Raw genomic sequence first — 23,052 nt, 5'->3', positions numbered from 1 at the left:
ATATGTGATTTTATACGGAATTACACTATTTTTGGCATTCTTTTTCCTCCCATCCATCATCCTCATCTTGCAATACCTTAATAAGTGCGATTGCTGGTTTATAATCTGACCAGCTCCATATCTGGTGAGTCAGATCTGGTGGAAATGGTGGAGCACATATGGTGTGATTTCTTTACGCATGATCACTGAGGATTATTTATCGACTGAATTATATTAAATAACATTTTGCACCTTTTTTACTTGGGACTTTTTTTAATGGACTATTTATTGTTTACTGATTGATTTTTATATATTTATTGATTTATTTATTTTAATTGAGTTTGTTTTTCAGAAGTTTGATTCAACATGTTTTACAGTAATTCATTGCACTTTTAGGACATTGAGCTTGTTTTTCAGTAGTTTTGATGCAATATTGCACTTGCACTTTTTGGTCTCCTATTACACATATAGTTATTGAATATTTTTGTGGCACTTATTTTTTGGCATAGTGTTTCTCTTTTTTCCCATTTCATATATTATTGGTAATATTAAATTGAATTATTTATTATTTATTTATTTAATTTGCACATTAGCACTTTCTACATTTAAACACCTTAGGATTAACACAAATTTGCACTGATCATTTGCACTCTCTATCCACACGTAGTACACCTGCAGCAGATTAGCAGCATTTTTCTCTCCTTTTTGGCCGATTTAACCTCTGACTTCCTGATCTATTTTTTTTATATGAAGTGATAACTGCCTATTTTTTTCTTGCTAATCCATTTTTTGAAAACACTTCTGTCTAGCAAGTTAACAACCTACTTCAACTAACCAGACTGAATGGAGTGGGAAAGCAGTTCTAAAGTGTTTTATATGCAGAAGAACAGATTGATTCCATAGCAGTAGCGAAATTACATGACATGTTGAATGCAATTTGTGACCCAATAACAGCATATAAACATAGCTTATAAAGTCTGTTTTGGAACTTCTTACCAAAAGCGAGAATTATATGCAAAGTCATTGTGTCTCAAACTCCTACTAACAGTTTTGATGAAAGAGTGTGGAAACAACCACTTTGATACATTTCATATGAAGGCCAAAATAGTTCTGAAGAGTCCTTAACCACTTAAGCCCCAGCCCTATTTCGGACACTTTTTGTTTACAAGTTAAAAGCAGTATTTTTTCCTAGAAAACTACTTAGAACCCCCAAACATTATGTATATTTTTTTAGCAAAGACTCTGGAGAATAAAATGTCGGTCATTGCAAAACTTTTTGTCAAGCGGTATTTGCGCAGCGGTCTTTAAAACGCCATCTTTTTGGAAAAAAATTGAAAAATCACATTTCACTGCATTTAAAAAATACTAAACAGTAAAGTTAGCCCATTTTTTTTTATATTGCGAAAGATGATGTCACGCCGAGTAAATAGATACCCAACATGTTACGGTTTAAAATTGCGCCCCCCGTGGGATGGCGACAAACTACAGTCAATAGAGATCTCAATCTGCGACGCTTTAAATTTATTTAAAGGTTACCAGTTTAGAGGTAGAGGGTAGCTCTTTTTTTTAAATTATTGCGCACGCTCTGGCGATCGCGGCGATACCTCACATGTGGGGTTTGAACAGCGATTTCATTCGCGGCTCGACTTGCGTATACGTTTTTTTTTGTGCGCGAGCTAACGGTGACGGGGCGGCGAAATTTTTTTTTTTTTTCCTATTTATTTATTTATTTTTTTAAACTTTATTACAGGTTTTTTTTAAAAAAAAAAATCTGATCACTTTTATTGCTGTCACAAGCAATGTAAACATCCCTTGTGACAGCAATATGTGTGACAGGTACACTTTATGGAGGGATCGAGGGTCTAAAAGACCCTAGACCCCTCCACTGCACTTCCCTGTATGTAAAACACCGAAAACAGCATTTTTGCATACAGCGGTTTTTAAAATTTGCCGCCTTTTGCAGCACAGTAACCCGGAAGTGACGTCATGGACGCCGCCTCCGGGTTACGTCATCGGAGCCCCAATCGATGCCGTTTCCGGCATTCATCGGGACTCCATCCAGCCGGCGGACGTCCCCTCCCACCCCCCGGGTAACGATCGATCGGCTCCCGAGCCGCATCGGTCGTTACCGACGGAAAGCCGACCGTCGGCTTCAAACCACGGTACCGGGATGATGCCTCTAACTAGAGGCATCATCCTGGTATAAACCCGCAAAGTGTACCGACGTATCGGTACGTTGATATGCGGTAAGTGGTTAAAGGAGATGCAACCAGTGTCATAGATAATGTAGGTTGTTTCAGCAAGGGAATTGAATATCATATGGCATATAACTGCAAACAAAAAAACAACTGGTGTTAAGGAACTTGAAGGCCTTTGCTCACTGCTGTCCTAAAACACTGGAAACAAGACAAAACAAAGCATCTGCTATTAAATGTTTTGCTACTCTGAAAATCTCTTACTTTAACCTAAATATAAAATGAAGACCAAGAAGGACCAGATATCCTTGACAGTTAATTGCATTAAAATGCTATTCTAACATTCATCATTAAGAGGCTCTGGAGGCTGAACTGCTGGTTCCAAAGTGCCACAACCACAGCAACGAGGAAGAGCCGAAGTAAACAATATTCTTAAGGATACAGTGTAAATACAATATTCTGATCAAAATGCTGAACACTATTTGCCAGAGCGGAAATGACCACATTCCATAGATTCTGTTGCATCTGTAGACAACTGGAAAATGTTCATCTAAAACAAATTCTGACCTGCCACATAAAGCTAACATTTTAAGTTGAAATACATTTGCGCCAAAACCAGGTGATACTCTTTCATCTTCTAACATAACCAACATGCCAGTAAGGGAATTAAAGGCCTGAGATGAGAAGCACCCAGCCCACTAGTAAAATTCTGCTCATATGCATAATGTGTGATACAAACCCCAAAAACCCAAGAACAACTGAACCACTTATACCACTTAACAGTATACTAGTTTCTGATAAGGTGGTTCTGAAAAGATACCTCGTCTTTTGTAGGAGTCTAAAACTCTATTCTGGCATATGCTATACCGACACCCAGGAAATAAATGTAGAACAAGGCAGAACTGTAATTCAGTAGCCAAAAGGACATGCTAAGTTGCATTAACCATCAAACTGGAAGACCAGGGATTACTTTCCCATGTCCACTGGACTCTGGCTTTGAGAACAAACTTCCTACCAGGCAACAGTGTTTTGCAAAGCAGATTTCTGCAGCACTGTGATTTACTAAAATAAAAGCAGAGCCCCGTACTGAATTGAGAGGAGGAGGAGCATTGGAGAATGCAGATCTCTGTGGCTTAACCCCAGAAGGGATCATGTAGCTACACCAAAAGCCTTCCAATGCTTGACTATTGAATCTTCATTCTGCTTATGAAGAAAATAAATTTGAGATGAAGCAGAAAGAGAATGACCAGGGAGTTATAAGCTCCGGACCAAAAGCAGAGAATAAACAAAAAGAATTAATGTCAGATTTGACTAAAAGGGCATCTGGACCAAATGGTCTAATCACAAAAAGAGCTTGATATACTGTATATTTAGATATATCAATGAAAATAGGCTATCAACATTAGATCAATAAAGTGCAAGAACACTTAGGAACTGACAAATGATTAAACTCATTGGACTCTTTAGGAATCACAGACAAAAGGTACCGTAATAACCTAAATAAACAAATGGAGGAACTATATGAGGCAGAATCCTCTCTTCATAAATTTCTTTTGAAAATTATGAAACACAATCCTGCCTACATTTCATGTTCTGTGACAGATTGTGTACTGTATGTGCACTGCTCCTTTACTTTTCCTAATAAAACAAAGTGGGAAAACTATATACGTAGCTATAAAAACATAACATCAGGCAACTCATTCACAGATTTAAAACTGGCAACCCTTAACCTGTTGCCGACAGCCCGCCGCAAGGTGGCTCGTCTGCATGAACCGACGTAACTGTACATTGGTCACACCTGGGGCTAGGGGGCGCACATCTGCCGTCCCTGCGATGTTCTGATAAGGTTCAGAACCGTTCAGTAATCAGGTCCAGAGAAATTATTTTTGGCCTGGACTTGGTGATTGTTTCTGACAAATTGGAGAATGTTCTGTGCCTGTGTAATGTAAACACAGGCACAGGAAATTATGCAATCTTCTCTCCTGGAGCCCTTTTCGGTTCCAGCGTGAGAAGACAGAACATCTACTGTGAGTACACAAGCACTACACTGACACCAGGACACATTTAGCCCCCTGATTACCCCCCAGTTAACCATTTCACTCCCTGTCACAGTGTACACTATATACAGTATACAGATAATTTACTGATCACTGTATTAGTGTCACTTGTGACTTCAGTTAGTGTAAGAGACAGCTAGTGGTAGTCCCAGATAGGTTTAGGGTACCCACCATACATCCACTAATATAGATGTAACCTCCTGATCACCCCCAGTCAACCCGTTCACTCCCTGTCACAGTGTACACTATATACAGTATACAGATAATTTACTGATCACTGTCTTAGTGTCAATTGGAACTTCAGTTAGTGTGAGAGGTAGTTAGAGGTAGTCCCAGATAGGTTTAGGGTACCCATCATACATCCTCTAATAAAGATAATAAAGATTTAACCCCTTGATCACACCCAGTTAACCCTTTCACTCCCTATCACAGTGTACACTATATACAGTATACAGATAATTTAGTGATCACTGTATTAGTGTCACTTTTGACTTCAGTTAGTGTGAGAGACTGTTAGTGGTAGTTAGAGGGAGTTCCAGATAGGTTTAGGGTAATGCCATATATCCCCTAATAAAGATTTACCCCCTGATCTCCCCCAGTTATCCCCTTATCTTTTTTTGTGATCACTGTATTGGGGTCACAGGTGACATCAGGTAGCATTAACGTTAGTTAGTGTCAATACAGGATAGCGTCAGATTGCTCACCGCATATTTAGTAATACATTTTAACCCTTTCCCAATATGCAGTGTTAGCAGCCCCGACACCTGCCAGCACCTGCATTTAGCCCCCCCCCCCCCCAAGAAGTGCAGAATCAGCAGATTACTGTCACTTCCAATGCACAACACACTAAACTGAAGCATTAGCAGAGGCAGGCCTGATCTCTGCTAGCCCTGAATTTTTTGGTAGTGGTTCAAACAGTCCTTGACAATTAGGTGCTTGTTTACCTGTGAGTCACACTAGGTACCTACAAAATTTATTGGCCAAAATGTCCAAACAGAGGTACACTAGTGAAGAGGCCTACACGATGCTGAGCATGATAGACGAGAGCGATGGGGAAGCCTCACTGTCATCTGCACCCTGACAGATAGCTCTGATGACGGAGTAGTTGTCCCTGTTAATGTCAGGTGTACCCAACCTCGTTCTTCTGTTGCTGAGGTGCAACAACCGCATGATTCTTGTTTGCAGCAGCGTGTCTGTACTAGTGCCGCTCAACCTTCTGGTGAACTGGCAAGCACCAGCGGCCTAGTACATCCTGGTCATAGTCAAACCAGCACTGCAGTAACACTTGGTGATTTGGCGAGTCCCCTAAGTGCAGTTCAAGCTGGTGCGGTGGCTAGCACAAGTAGTGTCCTGCAGCCACCAAGAATTCTAAGACAGGCCCGTAGAGCCCATAGTGTCCTTCCTGATGCACTTGCAAATCCTCATTGGGAGCCCACCACTTCTGCAGCTCCCATACTTCCTAAATTCACTGGCCAACCTGGAGTTTAGCTGGAAACAGCCGATTTTACTCACCTTAGTTTTTATGAGCTGTTTTTCATGGAAGATCAGTACAGATCTATTGTGGATCAAAGCATTCAGCCTTCAATAGAGGTTTGAAGTCTCTTAAAGAAAGGAAGGACATCGTTGTGAGGCCTGCGGACAAGGGCGGCGGGATTGTTATTATGGACACCGCCGCCTATGACGCAGAAATGCTCAGACTCCTATCGGACAGGGAGACTTATTTGCCTTTAAGTGGGGATCCTACACTCAGGTACAAGAAGGAGCTGGTTAACTTGGTGAGGGAAGGTTTTGATAGGAAACTCCTCACTAAGAAGGAAAAGGCATTTTTGGTGCCCTCCGCTCCAAGGGGGCCTGTCATGTATTTTTTGCCCAAAATACATAAGGATCCGATTTTCCCACCCGGGAGGCCTATAGTTAGCGGCATTGATTCCGTTACTTCCCGGGTGGGCAAATATATTGACCATTTTTTACAACCTGTGGTGGTTAAGATGCCCTCATACCTACGAGACTCCATGCAGGTGATCAATGAGCTGAGTAACATCACCTGGCAGGAGAATTATATACTGGTTACAGCAGACGTTGCGTCACTGTATGCCATAATACCAACATGGTAGAGAAGCAGTGTCTTACTATTTGGGATTTGAGAACCTTTTGGGCTTTCAGAGGGATTACATCATCTCCCTCTTAGACTATGCAATGTCCAGGAACTATTTTTGGTTCAATGGGACCTACTATCTGCAGAACAGGGGTGTGGCCATGGGCGCGAAATTCGCGCCCAGTACGGCCAACCTGTTCATGGCCAATTGGGAGGAGGATGTCATCTGGGGTGTGCCTAGGCCGGAGCTTGTGCTCTGGTGTAGGTACATAGACGACATCCTCTTCCTATGGGATGGCACGGGGGAGTCCTTGAGTCAGTTTATGGGCACCCTTAATAGTAACCAAAGGGGTATTAGCTTGACTTATGAGTCAAGTAATAAAGAAATTCATTTTCTCGACCTAAAGATCCGTATTGAGGAGGGTCAAATTGTTACCTCCACTTGTTTTAAGCCGACTGACAGGAACGGATTCATTGATACCACAAGTTGCCATCATAAGGCGTGGTTGGAGTCCGTTCCTGTCAGTCAATTTTTACGTTTGAAGCGTAACTGTTCACGGAGGGAGGACTTCTTATTGGAGGCTTCTATTTTGAAGGATAGATTTCGTGAAAAGGGCTACGATGAATCCCTCTAGACTCAGGCCATGTCTAAGGCTGATTCTAGGCCTAGGGGTGATCTCCTACAGCCGAAAAAGAGAGATTCACAGCAATCCTTTGATTTCGCCTTTTTTTCCACATATTCAACCCAACACTTCTCTGTAAAAAACATCTTACGCCGTCACTGGCATATCCTTAAAAATGATGGGGTGTTGGGTCCTCTCTTACCTCCACAGCCTCAAGTTATTTATCGGGGTGTTCCCCCCTTGAGATTACAGATAGCCCCTAACATCAGGGACCCCCCTAAAAAGGTCTAATTTTTTCAGCAGATGGGAGGATTTTACAAATGTAGGAGGTGTGTTATCTGTAAATTAAATGTGGAAAAGAGGAGGCATGTAGACACCTTTAGATCCGAAACTACGGGTCAGGATTACACCATTAAGCCATTTATAACATGCACCACAAGATATGTGGTTTATTTGGTGAGGTGTCCATGTGACCTTGATTATGTTGGCCGCACTATCCGGGAGCTTCATGTGAGGCTCAAGGAGCATGTGGCCAACATAGTCAAGGGCTTCCCGAAGCATAGTCTTTCGAGGCACTATGCTGAGTGTCATGATAAAGATCCCAGTGGAACCCTACTTTTGGGTATTGACAGCTTTTCGGGCCACTGGAGGGGAAGCAACATGACAAGGGGGGTCTCAAAGCTTGAGGCCAATTGGATCTATAGGTTAAGATCTTATACCCCCTTAGGCCTTAATGTAGAATGGGATTCGAATGCCCATATTAATAACCCGTAGCTTCTATCCTTTAGTGCAATTTGGGTCAAAAATTTTAACATTTTTTAACATGTTTTATGTTTTGTGATATGTCTTTTAAGATTGTTACATATTTGTTTAATTTGTACATGGTTTTAATTGTTATTTGATGTCCAGATATTATTGCAAGATTATTGTAACTCTCCAGTATTTTTGGGCGCTCTTGCTGTTGGCACCGGCAGGTAGCGCTGTCTTCTCAGGGCTGCGCTTTTAAATCTATGGTGGATATTTTTATCCTTGATTATTATATGATTTGCCCCGTTTCTGATATTTTATAGTTCGGGGCATTCGGAAGGTGGAGAATATTGTCAGTTTTGTCAATACTGGGGGCAATTTTTATATTCATTTTATCATCCTCCTACATTGTTTTTCCCCTTCTCTCCTTCCTTCCTGTCCGGATGGTTCCGGACCGTGGAGCGCATATCTGACTTCCAGTATTGCGCACTTCCGGCTGTCTTTCCTCCGTTGCTTGAAAAGGCACAAGCGTACCTCGCAGCCACACCCCTTGACGACGACTGCTTAGGTAGAAACGTGCGTCGGGTGGCGTGCTAGGTGACGCATGCCGCAGCTAGGAGGAGACCGAGCGGCCATAGACCGAGTGCCTGACAGCAAGGATGCCTGAGAACCGGCAGGGAGATTCTGGTCATTAATGCGAGGAAAACTTCTGAACCCTGTAAGTGGCTTTTTTAGTGGGAATAAACTTTCTTGAAGCAGTCTGCGCTATGTGATGTTCTTTCTTTTTCCCTATCAAACATACACTATCTCTGAGCCTGTGCCTGTGAATTGGATACCTGAGTGAGAAGTCTCTGATCCTTTACTATCATGCGCATTTGATCTCTGTTGTGGGGATCAACGACATCTGGTAAGGAGTGGTGGTGTTTTTGAGTGCTCTTCTGGTGGTGGTTCTACTCTGGATTTGCCTCTTTAAAAGAGAAGATACATCTGCACGGACTGCTTCCCTGTTCTATGCAATATGTTTTAGGGTTCAGCGCCACATTTAGTGTTTTGTGTCTATACTAGTGCCGCTCAACCTTCTGGTGAACTGGCAAGCACCAGCGGCCTAGTACATCCTGGTCATAGTCAAACCAGCACTGCAGTAACACTTGGTGATTTGGCGAGTCCCCTAAGTGCAGTTCAAGCTGGTGCGGTGGCTAGCACAAGTAGTGTCCTGCAGCCACCAAGAATTCTAAGACAGGCCCGTAGAGCCCATAGTGTCCTTCCTGATGCACTTGCAAATCCTCATTGGGAGCCCACCACTTCTGCAGCTCCCATACTTCCTACATTCACTGGCCAACCTGGAGTTTAGCTGGAAACAGCCGATTTTACTCACCTTAGTTTTTATGAGCTGTTTTTCATGGAAGATCGGTACAGATCTATTGTGGATCAAAGCAATTTATATGGCAATCAATTAATCACCGCAAATCCAAATTTGACCCTTGCCAGAGAATTGTAAAACGTTTAAATGTTTCAGAATTTAAAAACGTTCTTGGCCTATCCCTCCTCATGGGCATTACTAAAAAGAGTGAGTTGCGGTAATATTGGTCCACTGACCCAATTCATCATATTCCTGTCTTCTCTGCTGCCATGGCCAGGACTAGATATGAGCAAATCTTGTGGTTCATGCACTTCAGTGACAATGAACTCTGTCCTCCTTGGTTGACCCTGGATACGACCGCCTCCACAAAATTTGGCCCCTCGTAAATCACTTCAACCAGAAGTTTGCAGCCTTGTATATGCCCCAACAAGCTGTCTGTTTTGATGAGTCACTGCTTAAATTTTCTGGCCACCTTGCTTTCAAACAGTTTCTCCCCAGCAACCGTGCCAGATATGGGGTCAAGATGTATGACCCCATGACAGGGCAACAGGCTATACATGTTCTTTTCGGATTTACTAAGGAAAAGATAGCAATGTGGAGCCCCCCCCAACTGTCCAGACTACATGGGAGCAGTGGCAAGATTGTTTGGAACTTAGTGTCACCCTTATCCGGAAAGGGGTACCATTTATACGTGGACAATTATTACACATGCATGCCACTTTTTAGTCACCTGTTTGATTTTGGAATTGGTGCATGTGGCAGCGTGCAACCTAATCGCAGGGGCTTCCCCCAATGACCTGTAGATTCCTGGCTTAGATGGGGGAGAGAGCCTGCTTGAAGTGTAATAAATTGCTTGAAGTGAAGTGGAGGGACACACAGAATGTTTTCCTTCTGTCCTCCATTCACACAGATACGACAGTCCAAATTGCAACGACGACTGATATTGTTGTGAAGCCCCCCTTGTGTCCACAAATACAACCCTTATATGGGAGGGGTGGACTTCAACAACCAGATAATGGCGCCGTACTTAATTGCCCATAAGTCCAAACCCTGGTACAAAAAATGTCTGTATACTTATTCCAATTGGCTCTGCTGAACGCTTATGTGCTATACAAAGCGTCAGGAAGAAGTGGATCCTTCCTATAATTCCAGGAAGAGATCATCATAGCCCTTCTGTATCCAGATACAGTGAGCCGGATGCATGAGAGGCATTTTATGAATATCTTCCCTGGTACCCCTACCTAAAGACACCCCCAAAGAAGATGTCATGTCTAGAGTTGAGCAGACACCTGGATGTCCATGTTCGGCGTGTTCAGCCGAGCTTTAAAAAAAAGTCCGGGTCCGTGTCCCGGACTTTTGCCGAACTTTTCCCGGACACCGAACCCCATTGAAGTCAATGGGGACCCGAACTTTCAGGCACTAAAATGGCTCTAAAACACCAATGGAAAGGGCTAGAGTGCTGCAAATGGCAGCAAAACGTAGTTAAGAGCATGGCAAGTGCTCTGCAAACAAATGTGGATAGGGAAATAACTTAAAACAACAAAAAAAAAACAGAAAAATAAAACAATGTTCTTCATCTCTGAAGGACGAGGCCCATATGGAGTAGGAGGGAGGTTGAGGTGGTGGTGGATGTGGTGGTGGATGTGGCGGTGTCATAGGCATGCGCACAGTGTACCTGGGCACACCCTAATCACCTAGGGCACATTAGCATTATCGCTCTGTTTGCCAGTGAGGATATGGGAAAGATCTCCCTCTGACCTGCTCTGCTCTATTTCACTTTGCCAGCAGGGAGAGTAATGTATCGGGGCCATGTACATGTAGGCAAACACATGCATGTGTATTTAAACTTTGGGGTGCACACCCTAATGCAATAGGCTGCGCACACCTATGGGCGGTGTAGGTGGAAGCGGCAGTGGAGGAGGACCAGGGCCGGATTAAGAGCATCATGGGCTTGGTGCTGAGTATTTTGAAAGGCCTTAAGGGCCGTGCCTTGGCATGCACCCAGAGGAGGAAGGGTGCAGCCATGCATGCCTAATTCAACATGGAATGCTGTCTCTGAAGCCCATAAACACATCCATGCATCGGCAACTGTCCCTCCTTGTCCGGCCTTCCAATTACTATTGTTTGTACCCCTAAAGGCAGGATGAGGAGTAGGAGGAGTTTAAAACAGGCAGCACCCTCAAATCTTCAGAAGTATGAGATGAACCCCAAAAACTTGGAAAGGTGGATCTCACACGTACCAACACAGACTATCCCGCAATTTAATTGATCCCCAAAGGTTTTTATTGAATAGCGAAATAGAAAATATGATCAACAAAAGTGTATGTATCTCACACGTACAAAACCACACTAGGCCCCAATTACTATTGTTTGTACCCCTAAAAGGCTGGATGAGGAGTAGGAGGAGTATGGAACAGGCAGCACCCTCAAATCTTCAGAAGTATGAGATGAACCCCAAAAACTTGGAAAGGTGGATCTCACACGTACCAACACAGACTATCCCGCAATTTAACTGATCCCCAAAGGTTTTTATTGAATAGCAGAATAGAAAATATGATCAAAAAAAGTGTTTGTATCTCACACGTACAAAACCACACTAGGCCCCAATTACTATTGTTTGTACCCCTAAAAGGCTGGATGAGGAGTAGGAGGAGTATGGAACAGGCAGCACCCTCAAATCTTCAGAAGTATGAGATGAACCCCAAAAACTTGGAAAGGTGGATCTCACACGTACCAACACAGACTATCCCGCAATTTAACTGATCCCCAAAGGTTTTTATTGAATAGCGGAATAGAAGATATGATCAAAAAAAGTGTATGTATCTCACACGTACAAAACCACATGTCGTGGCATACCTATCTCGCATTTTCTGGATACCTTATTGGCCTTTACAAGATACCTTGCTGGATATGCAGGATGCCTTGACTGGCATTTAGAATGGTTATCTTAAACAAAATGTCTTTTGAGTTAATCTCATTTTACTTTGATTTCTTTACATGTGTCACTGAGCTTGCAAAGGCTAAGAATATATCAGATGACCGAAACAGTGGAAATTCCCTATCTCTCAGAATATCAACTCTGTCTGGACAGCTGACCACAAAGCCAATAATATCTTCTAAAAAGCCCCTTTGGAACTTTTATTGAACGTCACCAAGAAATTTCCCATATGACAGAGAATCACGATCTAGATTGACATAATGCTTACTATAATTAGTTGTTAACTTTGATTGGATAAAAGATGTTAATAACAACCCATTTCTTGTACGTCAGATTGTAATGACAAACCCATTTTTGAGTATATATAAACTCCATAAACGTTGTAATAAATCAGGTCACTATGATTCAGCCATCTTGAGTCTTGTCTGATCTCATTATATATATAGCTATATATTGTCTGATTTGGTATCACTGACTAACAGGTAACAGGTATTTTGTACCTGAGTAAAAATTCCACAACACACACTAGGCCCCAATTACTATTGTTTGTACCCCTAAAAGGCAGGATGAGGAGTAGGAGGAGTATGGAACAGGCAGCACCCTCAAATCTTCAGAAGTATGAGATGAACCCCAAAAACTTGGAAAGGTGGATCTCACACGTACCAACACAGACTATCCCGCAATTTAACTGATCCCCAAAGGTTTTTATTGAATAGCTGAATAGAAAATATGATCAAAAAAAGTGTATGTATCTCACACGTACAAAACCACACTAGGCCCCAATTACTATTGTTTGTACCCCTAAAAGGCTGGATGAGGAGTAGGAGGAGTATGGAACAGGCAGCACCCTCAAATCTTCAGAAGTATGAGATGAACCCCAAAAACTTGGAAAGGTGGATCTCACACGTACCAACACAGACTATCCCGCAATTTAACTGATCCCCAAAGGTTTTTATTGAATAGCGGAATAGAAAATATGATAAAAAAAAGTGTATGTATCAAACACGTACAAAACCACACTAGGCCCCAATTACTATTGTGTGTACCCCTAAAAGGCTGGATGAGGAGTAGGAGGAGTTTGGAACAGGCAGCACCCTCAAATCTTCAGAAGTATGAGATGAACCCCAAAAACCCCAAATATCATTCAGCTCTGCTGCAGGCCACAATTTAATTTTTTTAACCCAAGGCTGTATATTGAATAGTGGAATAGAAAAAAAGTGTATGATTTTTGAAACCACTCAATAGCACATGTGAACTGAACACAGCAGTGTATGATCAGTCACTCAGCACAGCACAGCTGAAGGAAAAATGCTGCACACAGTGCCTGATAGAAAAATACTTTTCTCCCTCCTCTTCAGTGGGCAAAAAAGATTGTGTTCACTGCACCCCAAAAAGATTGTGTTCACTGCACCCCAAAAAGATTGTGTTCACTGCACCCCAAAAAGATTGTGCTCACTGCAGCCCACACACAGCAAAATGGATGTGGACCACTGACACCTGCCTATCTCCTATCCCACACCACACAGCAATATCGATTGTAGTTTGTCACTGTCTGACCCTAGAAATCAGCAGACTCTGTCCCTAAAAGGATTGATAAGATCGTAGATCGGGTGACTGCAAACCCCCCCCCCACACACACAGCAATATCGATTGTAGTTTGTAGAACACACTGTCTGACCCTAAAAATCAGCAGACTCTGTCCCTAAAAGGATTGATAAGATTGTAGATCGGGTGACTGCAAACCCCCCCCCCCCCCCCACACAGCAATATCGATTGTAGTTTGTAGAACACACTGACCCTAAAAATCAGCAGACTCTGTCCCTAAAAGGATTGATAAGATCGTAGATCGGGTGACTGCAACCCCCCCCCCCCCCACACAGCAATATCGATTGTAGTTTGTAGAACACACTGTCTGACCCTAAAAATCAGCAGACTCTGTCCCTAAAAGGATTGATAAGATTGTAGATCGGGTGACTGCAAACCCCCCCCCCACACAGCAATATCGATTGTAGTTTGTAGAACACACTGACCCTAAAAATCAGCAGACTCTGTCCCTAAAAGGATTGATAAGATCGTAGATCGGGTGACTGCAACCCCCCCCCCCCCACACACAGCAATATCGATTGTAGTTTGTAGAACACACTGACCCTAAAAATCAGCAGACTCTCTCCCTAAAATGCCTACAACTCGCCCTGCCTAACACACTCCGACCTGTCCCTCAATTCTATCCGGACACAAATGTTTTTTTTTCCTGTCTGTCCCTAATCAGCAGCCCTGAACTAAACAGCAGAATGACGCCGCAGCGGCGCTGCCTCGAACTTATAAAGACTTGGTCACATGCTTCAGACGGCCAATCACAGCTACTGATACATTTGTAGGCATGGCTGGGATGGCTTAGGCACACCAGTTAAACGCTTGTTGATTGGCTGTTGAAAGCCCGCCATGAAAAGCGCGCCAAAGCATGCAAAACCCGGAAAAAAAATGACCGAACACGGATTTTTACCCGAATATACAGTAAAGTTTTTGGGTCCGTGTTCGGGTAACAAAAATCCAATTATTCGGTACGAACACGAATAATACAGTCCGTGTTCGCTCAACCCTAGTCATGTCTGTAGAAAACACGAATATAGGCAAGATGCCTTCTATTTATGTTCCTCCTGTCCTGGCCAACCTGGTCTCTGCATCGGGGACTGGTAGAGTATTAGTATAGGGTACAGCATGGCACAGTCTAGGGCACACTTTCACACAGGGTCTCGAAAGATGTTAGATGGCCTTTGTATTTAGACCCTAGCCTGGAACAGTTTTTTTACAGTTACAAAAAAATAAAAAATAAATAAAAAAATAACAAAAAGCCAAAAATAGTTGTCATTTTATTGGGTTAATTTTCTGTTCTTACTCTTTCTACTTTCCTACTCTTTCTATTTTTACTGTACTTTATAATTTACTGTTATACTGTAATGTTTTATTGTTACTGTTTCTCATTGTTAACCATAGTTTTCTTTGCAGATACAACCATTCTACTGTACTGTATACTATAATAATGTAATGTTTTATTGTTGTTGTGTTTTTCAATGTTTACCATAGTTTTCTTTGCAGATACCGTTATTGTACTGTTTTACTGCACTGCACACTATTACAGTATATTGTAATGTTTTATTGTTACTGTTTTATTATTAACCATTGTTTGCTTTGCAGGTACGCCCATCAGCTGCAGCACTGATTTGTTTATTCTGACAGCAACAGCGTTTGCTCCCAGCATTTACGTAAATCAATGATTGCAGCGCTGTAGGGGGTGATTTTATCACCACAGTAAAAAAAAAAAAAAAAAGAGCATATATGGCGAAGCATAGGGGATGGGGTGGACACAGAGGGCGTATCTCCCCTATACTTCACCATATATTTTTTAACACTTTTCTTGGCAGAGATTTCTTCATCCACATCGATCAATGCGAATGGAGGAATCTGATATGTTCTTTTTTTTTTCGTTCATCCCATGGAAAAGAACATTGCATGTATGCCCATCATTAGAAGTGGGTAGATACTGGGAGATCTAATGGTGGGCATACCACACACTTTCTGTTATCGCTTTTTATAATCGGCTTTTATGTAAAAGCAATCCTAGTAGTTAATTAGCCACTAGACTGCTTTTACAAACAGTGGGAGGGGACTCCCCCCCCCACTTTTTCTTGGGCTCTCCTGTCCCACCGTGTAACCCGAGACTGCAGCCGGTGGTTCCATCAGCTGACCATAGAGCTGATTGGAGACCAGAATGGCTCCATTAATCGCTATGGCCTAAGATACCAGAAGCTACAAGCATTTCATGACTTTGGTTTTGCCAGATTTAAAGAGCCCCACTGGGAAATTAGGAAAGCATCTTGTCACACCAATCTTGGCGTGGTCAGATGCTTTAAGGGTAGAGGAGACATCTAGAGTCTAATAAAAAAAAGAAAAAAAAAAAAGAAAAAGAAGAGCGCTCTAAGTGCAGACAGTCATTTATTAATAGCAAGGCAAAAGTCGTAACAACTCACTGGACGTTAATGACAGTAGGGCTGTAACACTTCAACGATCATAGGACAATCCTCTGGGGGGTGTCATCCATTCACATGCAGAAGTCTATGGCTGGATCACTGGCGGTAGGAGGAAAGGAAGCCGGCTTTCTCCTGCGACGGTCAGCGCAGGAGCGCACCTGAAGAAAGAGCGCGCAGGGCCCTTGATGACCCGGCGCATACTCAGAAACGCGTTGTGCATGCCGTGCATAGCTCACATACCTCACATTCCCTGGTGACGGGACCGCTTCCAGCTACCATCCACACACCGCAGCTGTTGTTCCAGAGGCTTGATGGCCGATCGCTGACCGTCGCAGGAGACAGCCGGCTCCCTTTCCTCCTACCACCAGTGATCCAGCCATAGACTGCTGCATGTGAATGGATGACACCCCCCAGAGGATTGTCCTATGATCGTTGAAGTGTTACAGCCCTACTGTCATTAACGTCCAGTGAGTAGTGATGTCGCAAACATAAAATTCGCCATTCGCGAACGGCGAACACGAACATCGGCGAATGTTCGCGAACCGGCGAACATTGCGAACCGCCATAGACTTTAATAGGCAGGCGAATTTTAAAACCCACAGGGACTCTTTCTGGCCACAATAGTAATGGAAAAGTTGTTTCAAGAGGACAAACACCTGGACTGTGGCATGCCGGAGGGGGATCCATGGCAAAACTCCCATGGAAAATTACGTAGTTGACGCAGAGTCGGGTTTTATTCCATAAAGGGCATAAATCACCTAACATTCCTAAATTGTTTGGAATAACGTGCTTTAAAACATCCAGTGTGTGTATACGATCAGGTATGATGTTGTATCGATCAGGTAGTGTAAGGGTTACGCCCGCTTCACAGTGACAGACCAAACTCCCCGTTTAACGCACCGCAAACAACCGCAAACAGACCAGAACCGACCAAAATGGGACAGGAACTGGGCTTTAAGGGTTAGGGTTAGGTTTAGTGTTAGGGGCTAGGGTTAGGGTTTACGGTGAGATACTTAGGGTTAGAGTTAGTAACCATACCCCTACGCCTCTAACCCTAACCATCTAACCCTAAGCACTAAAAATAACCCTAACCCTAGCCCTAACCCTAACCCTAGCCCTAACCCTAATTCTAATTTTTTTTCTGGTTCTGGACATGCTACAGAGCTGAAACTTCACAGGTACACTTTTTAGATCCCCTAAAAAGAGAGCCAATTATTGGAAAAATTAAAAAAAAAATAAAAATAAAAAATTTCTTTGGATTTAGCATCTGGGGGGTCTAAAAAGTGTACCTGTGAAGTTTCAGCTCTGTAGCATGTCCAGAACCAGAAAAAATTACCAATTAGGGTTAGGGCTAGGGTTAGGCTTAGGGCTAGGGCTAGGGTTAGGGTTAGGGTTAGGGCTAGGGTTAGGGCTAGGGTTAGGGTTAGGGTTATTTTTATGGCTAGGCTTAGAGGGTTAGGGTTAAGGTTAGAGGGTTAGGGTTATGGTTAGAGGGTTAGGGTTAGGTTTAGTGTTAGGGGCTAGGGTTACGGTTACAGTGAGATACTTAGGGTTAGAGTTAGTAGCCCTACCCCTACCCCTCTAACTCTAACCCTCTCACCCTAAGCACTAAAAATAACCCTAACCTTAGCCCTGACCCTAACCCTAGCTCTAACCCTAACCCTAACCCTAGCCCTAACCCTAATTCTATTTTTTTTCTGGTTCTGGACATGCTACAGAGCTGAAACTTCACAGGTACACCTTTTAGACCCCCCAGACAATAAATCCAAAGAATTTTTTTTTTTTTTTTTTTTAAGTTTTCCAATAATTGGCTCTCTATCAAAAATGACAATTTTTAAGAACTTTTTTTGTGTGATTTAGTGTCTAGGGGGTCTAAAAAGTGTACATGTGAAGTTTCAGCTCTGTAGCATGTCCAGAACCAGAAAAAAGATCATTTTTCAGTAGAGCAGGGATGGTGGGAACCCCTTTTACACCTATATGATCTTTTTTTTCTGGTTCTGGACATGCTACAGATCTGAAACTTCACAGGTACGCTTTTTAGACCCCCCCAGACACTAATCCAAAAAAAGTCATGCCTGCCACCGTATATATCAGTGGTGAGTGGGCAGTGGCACTGCAGTGGGCACAGTACACTCTGTGGACCTGACAGTCACTGGCACCCAGGCAACTGCAATTATAAAAAATATATATATATTTTTACTTTGCAAGCTGCTGTGCCACCGTATATATATCAGTGGTGGGTGGGCACGCAGTGGCACTACAGTGGGCACAGTACACTCTGTGGACCTGAGAGTCACTGGCAGCCCAGGCAACTGCAATAATAAAAAATATATATTTTTTTTCAATTTGCAACAAGATGCTGTGCCACCGTATATATATCAGTGGTGGGCAGTGCACTGCAGTGGGTACAGTACACTCTGTGGACCTGACACAGCACTCACTGCAATTATGACAGAGGAAAAAACTAAATATTTTTTAAAATGCAAGGTACTGTGCCTGTGCCACCCGAAATGAGTGTGGTGTGCACACAGTACAGTCTGTGGTGGGTCTGTGGCCTCTCACACACAGCGGGCAGGCAACTGCAGTGTACAATAGATATATATATATATATATATATATATATATAAATAAAAAAAAATCCTTAATTACCAGCCCTTAAAAGGGCTTTTGGGGACTCTTGATAGATATATATATAAGAAAAAACTCAATTACCACCCCTTAAAAGGGCTTTTTGGGGACACTATATATATATACACTAGATATTTTTATTTTTATATATAAGGATGGAAACCCTATTTTCCATCCGTCCATCAGATTGGATAGGATGGCAGACGGTCCGTTCCCATCCGATTCCCCCATAGAGATGCATGGGGACCTGACAGCTGTGTCTCTGCACACAGCATGGAGAACAGCTGTCATCCTCCTGCTCAGCCAGGGATCGGCTGATCGATCCCCCGCTGAGAAAAACAGAGTCCGTCCGACGGACTCCATGCGTGAAAGACCCCTAAAGCAGACAGAACAGAGTGAGGTCTGTGTACATTCCTAAACCCCAGAGCCTTCACTCACCCCTAGCCTGTGATGATTATGATGATGATGATAAAGATGAAGGTCCTGTTGGAGAGGTGTTGATCATGCTGTCGGGCCATGGTAGCAGCTTTAGACCTGCTGCCTACCTGGCTCATGGTGGCAGGAACAGTGTCTCTGTGGTAGTCTGAAGAATTCTAGGGCCTCCTCATCCTGCATATTCTTTCATGGTAGCTCCTGCCCTGTCGGCCTGTGTGCTGACACTTCCAGTCAGCGGTCCTCCTCTTCTGGTCCCTGCCAAGTCCCAATGGCCACCCAGTCCCAGTGGTGATGTGATGCTCCTATGGTCTTGCCGCAGGTCCTGGTCTGCCTACAGGTGGATGAAAAGTTCCCTGGCTGATCTCAGGTAGCCTATTACCATCAGTATACAGGGTAGCCCTGGTCAGAGTTGTATAAAGTACTCGAAACCCATACTTGAGTAAAAGTACAAGTGCTCGATCAAAAAGTGACTTGAGTAGAAGTGGAAGTGCTCTATCAAAAAGTGACTTGAGTAGAAGTGGAAGTGCTCTATCAAAAAGTGACTTGAGTAGAAGTACTAAAGTATTCAACATTTTTTGTACTTAAGTATTGCAAGTAGTTTTTTTTTTAATTTTGCTACTCAAGTACTGAAAGTAAAAGTACCAGTAGTTTTTTTAAAAAAATTGCTACTCAAGTACTGAAAGTAAAAGTACTGTGTTATGTAGTTATTAAAGAAAGAAGTCAAAAGTTTGAACATCATATTGTTTTTTATTATTTCAAATGATTAACCTAAAGGACAATCACAATTTGTTTGTTTCATATTTTCTTTTTAGTGGAAAGATTTTGCATAGCAGCTTTTATTTATACATACAGTAGCATTTATTTTCGTATGCGCTGATTTATACATGACATTATACACATTTTTTTGAGCTTCATGAAACCTGCCATCTACTGTTCTGGCAGTGGTAATTCTTATAATTGTAACGAGTAACTATGCAGCACAAAAAAAAAAAAAATATCAGAGTAGAAGTATTGAAATCATCGAAAAAATGTAGTGAAGTAAAAGTGGAAGTAGGAGAAAAAAAATTCTACTCCAGGAAAGTACAGATACCACCTTTCGGTACTTAAGTACAGTAGTGAAGTAGTTCTACTTAGTTACTATACATCTCTGGCCCTGGTACTTCAGGAATGAGAGGCACAATTCAGGCCTGAGGGGGGAAAAAGTAAAAAAAATAAATGAAACAATAGACTGAAGCAAGCCTTCTTCCAGGGGAATTAGTCTTTGAAGCAGTTCATAAAGTAGAATATCCATTCTGGGATAAGAGCAGGTCATAAGATCCAGAAGGAAGGCTGAGGAGAATCCCAGCGGGGAGTTCAGCTGACAGACCTTAGGTAAATGCTGACTCCACCCAGTGACAGGAGAGGATATAAGAAAAAGGTTACACTCATTGGCTAGATGTTTCCCGCCAAAAGATTTGTCACCAATCCAGTGCTCAGCAGCTGAGGTAAATCTTCCTAGCAACAGCAGGCAGCTTGTCATCTGAAACACAAAACAGAAAGAACCAGTAAAGCAGCTATAGAGAGACATATGCTTAACAATTATTATAGCCCTCTATCAAAAGTAACATTTATTTATAAAACAAATGGGTGTTAGGGGTGACAATCCCATGGGGCCACTTCTCTATTTTATTCTTCCATGGCCCTGACATTCTTTCTTAAACTACAATCTTTACCAATGTATTTAAGTTTGTTTTTGGTGAAGCAGGCCATAAAAGGTTTTAAAAAAGCCAACTTTTACTTTGATAACAGAGCCCCGATCACTCCAGGGATTTTAGCAAAATTGTGTTTTATAACACAAGCAGTCTGTTTCTCTGCTTACGAAGCTACTATGTTTAGAGCAATGTTTTCCTTATTTTCTGCTGCATTTTGCTAATCAGAAGTGGCAGCCACTTCAAGAAATGATAGGGATGGTATCCTTCTGAAGAACATTGTGATAAATGACAAACACCATATAGTCTTTCTTCCTAAAAGTAAGACTGACCGTTTAGGTAGAGGACAATGGAGTTCTTTAATTTTTTGTTGGAATTCTGATATATATCCAGTTTTTCTTTTACAACAATACTTACTCATCATACTTACTCATATGGTGAGAAATATCGCACTAAATTAACATAGAAAGTGAAGCTGCTCACACACAATTGGTAATAAAGTGTAGAGCTCAAACATATCTTAGAATGTAAAAACTTGGTGTCATCCACACATGTAAATACCAAATATACAATAAAGTGAAATGTGCAAAAAAAAAAATCAAAAGATATATATAAACAATAGTCTAATTCATGTGATAAATAAAAAGACCCAAGTGAAAAAAATATATGGATCCGGTGCGATTTCTTTGTTTATGGAAGTCAGCAATCACAATCCGTGGGTGGGGGAGCCAGCCGTGCTGCTATAGGTCCCGGATCGCACTGCAGGCGACCGCGACTTCTTCTTAGGCATTTTGCTGTACACCTTAAAGGATGCTTGTAAGTGTTTTTACCATTTTGTATTCAATAAACCGTGGGTAACGCACTATCTAGTCCCTTCCTCTTCTTTATTGTGGTCCTCCTGTTGGCAATTCTACATGTGGAAGCCTCCAGACCCATAAAAAGATCCCGGGAGCTCTGTCCATCCATCCATCCCTCTGGTTATTTTATCAAGTGTGACCGCTGGATTGGACTCCTTGGTACCACAGTACATGCTCCACTCTCTCTCTATTGTGGTAAGAGTCCATTCACATCACTGGGTGTCACTTTAAGTTTGCAGTTTTTGCACCAAGTCACGCTTTATTGGATTATTGTTTTGGTAAGAGGTTAATTCACCTATCACCCAAATCAACGGTTCGTTTTGCATGCATCATCTTGGGAACACCCCTCTTCAGATGGAATAGACTCCTCATTGTTTTTGGATTTTTCACACATGGACAATGTTTATTGTTTTATTGCTTAGTAATAGCGCACTTTTGTAATTATCAGATACATAATTTTCACATAATCACAATCCGTGTAACATTCACCCATATGTAAACATCCACCACCAAAGGAGATATTGCGCATACCCCAGATGACGTCTTGGAAGACGAAGTGCATCGGATTTTAGTGCTATACAGACCATTGCATTTCAAATGTCTATATTCTGTTGGATATTGTAACAGGGGTTTGTTCTTTTATATGATGTGTTCTAGTTTTTTTAAATAAATTCTGTGGCTACAATTTTACACTATGTGGAGGCTTTTGTATTTTTATGGTCTTATGGAATTTATTATATACTCCACTTAAAAGGTAACCCTATCGTAATATTGAGACGTGAGACCCTCAGGATTGTCTGCTGACCATCATATTCTTCATTTATACAAGCGTGGTTGACTCAGTGCTACTGTACCTGAGTTCATATGCGCTGGTAAGCGCAATATCTCCTTTTGTGGTGAATGTTCACACATGGGTGAATGTTACATGAATTGTGATTGCTGACATCCATAAATAACGAGATCACACCGGGATCCATATATTTTTTTCACTTGGGACTTTTTATTTCTTACATGAATTGGACTATTGTTTATATATATCTTTTTATTATTTTGCACATTTCACTTTATTGTATATTTGGTATTTACATGCATGGATGAGACAAAGTCTTTACATTCTAAAATATGTTTTAGCGCTACACTTTATTACTGTTTTTTAATAGTAGTCAGTAAAGTTGGATGGAGAGTCTAGCATATCTAGAGGCTTACTTTGCAGATTTTTTTAGCCACCTTACTTTCAGCCCTCAGTTGGAATGTATGGAGGGAGTATAACGAATAGAGAGGTTATTATTTATCTCAAGCTTTTGAGTTTTTTTTTTTTTATCCAATGTTAAATACTTTCATCGCTAAATGACTATTTTTGTAGAGGTTTTATTTTATGTCATTTAAATATCAAGGCAGATAAAGAACTGTCACTGCTTGATA

This window comes from Pelophylax lessonae, assembly GCF_965119305.1.
Source record: "Pelophylax lessonae genome assembly, chromosome: 13".
In the NCBI taxonomy this organism is placed as follows: domain Eukaryota; kingdom Metazoa; phylum Chordata; class Amphibia; order Anura; family Ranidae; genus Pelophylax; species Pelophylax lessonae.
This window is presented reverse-complemented; position numbering follows the sequence as displayed.